Source organism: Cupressus sempervirens, chromosome 5 (genome assembly GCF_028749045.1).
Source record: "Cupressus sempervirens isolate cs-2001-9-10 chromosome 5, ASM2874904v1, whole genome shotgun sequence".
NCBI lineage: Eukaryota > Viridiplantae > Streptophyta > Pinopsida > Cupressales > Cupressaceae > Cupressus > Cupressus sempervirens.
This window is the reverse complement of record NC_143122.1, coordinates 638,108,083-638,113,462: the sequence shown is the minus strand read 5'-3', so window position 1 is coordinate 638,113,462 and position 5,380 is coordinate 638,108,083.

Genomic DNA, 5,380 nt, shown 5'->3' with positions numbered 1-5,380 from the left:
AATTGAGACCTTTTCTCATTGCTTAATATTTCACTTTATACATATGAATATACAAAAAATGACCCCCTATAAGAAAGATGATAGTAGACATGATATCCCCCCATAATGAATAAGCTCCAATGTTGATGAAATATACCTACAAACAAAATAAAATATGATTTCTTCAAGCCACATGCCTCCCATTAGGAAGATATAAATAAATCAAATGATCAAAAAAACCAATCAATGTGAAAATAGAAGAATGAGGAAGGGAGTCTCCAAGTATGCATTTTTTAAGATTGGATATGTCTCTCCAAATACAAATATTCTAAGACACCATCAAGGTGACTTATGCAATGTGAAAAATGAAGTGAATTTGAGGAGTTAGAAAATCCTATCTCTATAGAATGTGAAGAAGTATCTCCAACTATGATGATGTCATTAGAGAGAATAGAAACCTTGTCAAGTATATCTCCCAAATCTACAATATGAGACTCAATAAGTAAATATGAAATGCCATCCAATAAATCATACTACACTGCAAGATCTAAAGCATTATGATCATCATATTGAATAGTAGAAGCCACATCTAAAGAAATAGGAGATGAAGGAGCAAGAATATCAATATGTGTTTTGAGGACACAATGATTCAAGTGCTCAAAGTTCTCTCCACTTAAAAAATTCACCTTGTGTAAAGGGCTAGGTATATCATGAATATCATCATCATCAACAACAAAATTTGAAAAGGACTACAAGCATGACACATGGCCACCAACTCCCATAGCTATGACATATCTAGTCTTCATGTCCTTGATGTATACATAATCATGAGTGAACTCAACAAAATTTAGCTTGTGCCCCATGAGTAATTTGGTGTATAAAAGGAGATTAGTGGTCAAAGATGGTACATAAAGAACATCATTAGATGCCCCCTATCCCATAAGAATAAAACCTTTCCCATAAAACTTCATGAATGTGTTGTTACCCCTCAAAATATGTGGAGAATGACAAGGCTCAATGGAAGATGCCATATGATGTGATACATCTGAATCAAGCACTGATTTACCTTGCTCAGGTTGTTTGGAAGCAATGAGTTCTTGTACTTTACCTTTATTTTTGGATGATGATTTAGGTGTCAAATTTTCTAAATTTTTACCAAACATTGATGAGGAAAACTTGAGATTTTTCTTTGAAGAATGCAAGTGAGCTCATCAATCTTCTTGTGGAAATAATTATGCTCATCATGTCCTATCTTTTAATAATATGCATGTTTATCTCTTTTTCTTCTAGATGATTTCTCTATTGATGAGGGCTTGGATCCTAACTTATGTTGTGAAGGAAAATAATCCTTTGTAATGTGTATAGGACCCTTATGTTTCTTCTTTTATTTTCATTAGAAACATTTGGAGTGGATTTATTTGCATCCAATGTTTGATTCTTTGAAGGCTTATATTGAACCATGTGTAATTACTTTTCTTTTTCCCTTGTGAGATGAGCCACAAGTCTATCAAGAGAAGGAATTTTGTATGTATGACCAAGAGCATCCACAATAGAATAGAAAATAGAATCAAAGATTGATTATTCATGACCTAGCTTGGGAAGAATATATAATATCAATTGTTCATCATCTTTAGTAGTGCCAGTAATTTTGCAATATCTACCAAGTTGAAGTTATCCCATGTCATGTTAATAATCAGGTTAGTGTGTTGTCCCATCTCACTCTATAGTGTGTGTTGAGTTCTATAGTGTATGTTGAGTCATCCTTCATGTGCTATGTGATCTTTCATGTGCCGAGTGAACCTGTTGATGCCAAGTGTCAGCATTTTGGATGAGTTTTCTATGTTTTAGTTCTTAATGGGAGTCAACTTGCGGGATTAATTTTGATTGTGACTTTTATGATAAGAACTTGTCTTGGGATGTGTGCAAAACATTTTTAGGTCGGCCCTTCTATTTTGTAATGTTATAGAATCATCTGTAAGCCATTTTGGCAAGTATAAATAGGGTGTTTAGGCTTAGATTTTGGGAGAACTTAGAGTTTTGGGAGAACTAAGAAATTATGTTGCATATGTGTCAAGAAGTGCAAATGTGAAGCTAGATATTGGATCTTGAATGTATTTTGTATCTGGTTGTAACCCAAAAGACCTTATAGCTGGGCATGTATGCTAATTATTTGATGAATGAATAAAAGAATCGTGTTCTCTCTGTGTGGTGTTATTCTCTTTATGTGTTTTTGTTTGTTGTGTTAACTCTACAAGGTGGTTTGGATTGTTGGGTGTGTTGTTGGCCTAGTTCTTCTTACCCTCCTTGTGTCAATTATACTCCTAGTTCTAGCAATCTTGAGTCTGTGTTTGAAGCCAAGGTATCACTCAAGAAGAAATCTAAAAGAACTAAAAGCAAACAATTTGAAAGTGAAGAGGAAGATAGTTTTGATAGTGATCTTGAAGCTATTGAAATGTTGCTTGCAAGAAGGTATCCCATAGGCAAAGGAAAGTATAAAGGTAAAATCCCTTTAATCTATTTCTCTTGTGAAGAAGTTGGACACATTACTGCAAGATGCGCAAATAGAGAAGACAAAGATGAAAAGAAGTACAACAAGTACAAAGGTAAGAAGGATTTTAAGAACTTCAAGGATAAAGGTAAGAAATCATGTTTTATGGCTAAAGATTTAGATAGTAGTGAAGATGATGAAATGGTATGTATTGTTGTAAAAGATGAATCTGATGATCAAGGAGATAAAATGACACTTATCTCTCATATCAGCAAAAATGGTACATGGATTATTAATAGTGGCTTCTCACATCATATGACCGGTGACAAAATGAAGTTTGAACATATGGAACTTTATGATGGTGGAAATGTGAGATTTCAAAACATTGAACCATGTTGCATAAAGGGAAAAGGTTGTATCTCACTAACCAATGAACTTAGATGTGATAATGCTTATTGGGGTTAAGTACTAAAGCATAATCTACTGAGTGTGGTACAATTGAATAACATTGGATTCAAGGTAGAATTCATGAATGGGAAGGCCAAGCTATTGGATGTAAAAGAAAATATGGTTAGGTCTGGCCACAAGAAAAAGGTAACCTATTCTACCTAGATCTTAGTGAAAGTTCATATTTTATTGCTCAGGTAGAAGAAAGTTGGTTGTGGCATAAAGGGTTATGTCATGTGAATTTTTATAATGTAATAAAGATAAGCAAGAAGAAAATAGTAAGAGGTATTCCTAGTTTGAGGAAACCTGATATGGGCCTATGCAAAAATTGTCAAATTGGTAAGATGGGAAAGACAAGTTTCAAAAGAAAGGACTATCATTTTGAAGAAATCTTGGAGCTTGTTCATACAGACTTATGTGGATCTATTGAAATAGAGAGCTATAGTGGAGATAAGTATTTTATTCTTTTTGTTGATGATTATTTTAGAATGATGGTTGTAATGTATCTAAAAGAAAAGTTTGAAGCATTTCAAAAATTGAAGTGGTATCTGGTAAGAATATAGAAAGAAACTGGAAAGAAGTTGAAGTGTTTAAGATCAGACAGAGGTGGTGAATTCATTTCCAATGAGTTCAATGAATTCTGCATTGAAAGAGGAATTAAGAGACAAGTATCAGCCCTGAGTACACCACAACATAATGGTATAGTTGAAAGAAGGAACAGATCCATCATGGATTGTGCAAGAACTTTAATGATAGAAAAGAGTATTGCAATAAAATACAGGAAGGAAGTGATTAATACTGCAGTGCGTACCTTGAATAGAGTATAGTTGAAGAAAGACTCAAATCAAACTCCTTATGAACTATGGTCTAGCTATAAACCTAATGTAAGTTAGTGGGAATGCATTCTTGCGAGTTTAAGGGATGGTGAGGGGAAGGTCAACATAGGAATGAGGGTAAGGGATGATTGGGTGTGAAAATACGAGATGTGTTCTCATTGTAATCTACAACTACGATAATGTGTGGTCAAGGATAGATTGTGAGAACACAAACTTGCTTGTGAGATTACAGTCAAAGGGTTAGCTAGATGGGTAGAGGAGGATTATGAAACATAGGAGGGAGGGGGGTTTAGTTGAATATTAAACTAACATGGGTTTTTTGGTTTTGTGGAAGCAATGGTCACTAGATACATTAGTGTTACGTGAGTGATACATTGTGGTGCTATGTATAGGAGAGTAGTTCACACTAGCCGACTGGATGAGGATCGACACAATCAACCTAGCATATTTGGTGAAGTGCCACATATGCGGACATAGATGGCAATGGTGATAGTGTTTTATGATAGTTGGCATAGCGAGACATGAATATTTCATCTGCTGATAGGCGAGATGACCATCACCCAAGAGAATGTCTATAAGATATTCAAGATATCAATGTAGGGCACACCTTTGATGACAATGAGAGGAGTCATTGGCAATAGGGTGGTGTGAGATTAGTTGTACCTAGTGTCCTATTTTGGATCCAAAGGGATCAATTTGCATTATATGAGCACTTGGATTGAGTGTCGCTAGATCAACAGATATAATTTTATGTTTGCAAACCAGTATCGGGGTACATTTCCCTAGACACAAGTGGGACAAGAGTTACATTAGTGTTGATCTCGAGAATCATCAAGATCATAGATGAGGGAGTCTCAGTTGCATGGGGCTCCCTGGTGCTTACGAAGTTGTATAGAGACTTACATCAGATTGTATATTAGGGCACAGGGTGCCACTAGGGGAAGAGCATAGGCTTCCTGACCCTATTATAGGTGTGGGCATGGGAGCACATTGTTGTGTTTAGACTAGTTAGATAGATGGATAGGCAATCAAAGGAGCCTATTGTGTACAGATGGGGAGATCCTTTGACATATCACCACATAGAGGAGGTGGACTACTGGTGAGTCCATATAGATGAGATTAGGGCAATGGCGTGGAGACTATGCATAGGGCTTAGGTCATGGGAAGAGGAGAGGTAGCAGCTACTATACACAATATTTCCATACTTTGTGTTTAGGTGATGGGATTACATTGCCAAGCAGTATCGACCAAATAGGGTATTGTATTAGTTTGGTTGGCTACCATATGCCCCAAGGGATCCAGTGTGGTACCAACAAGTGACACAAGAGTTGGTGAATCTATTTGGGTCACCTCTATAGAGAGGGATTATTTTAGGCATGTTGAGACATGGCACTATAGGATTAGGATTAGTTTGGTGGGCTAATATATGTTGGGTCCACACAAGGCTATAGAGACCAGTTTTAGTGCCTGAGGCTCATAGGGAGGGCACGTGTTATGAGGGAAATGGTGGTGGAAGGGGAGACCACCCAAGTAACAAGGAGAGGGAGGTATGAGGTGAGGGAGCTGAGGTAGCAGACAAAGGTTGTGGTGTAGGAGGAGGCACCACAAGGGAGGAGATAGAGAGAGGGAG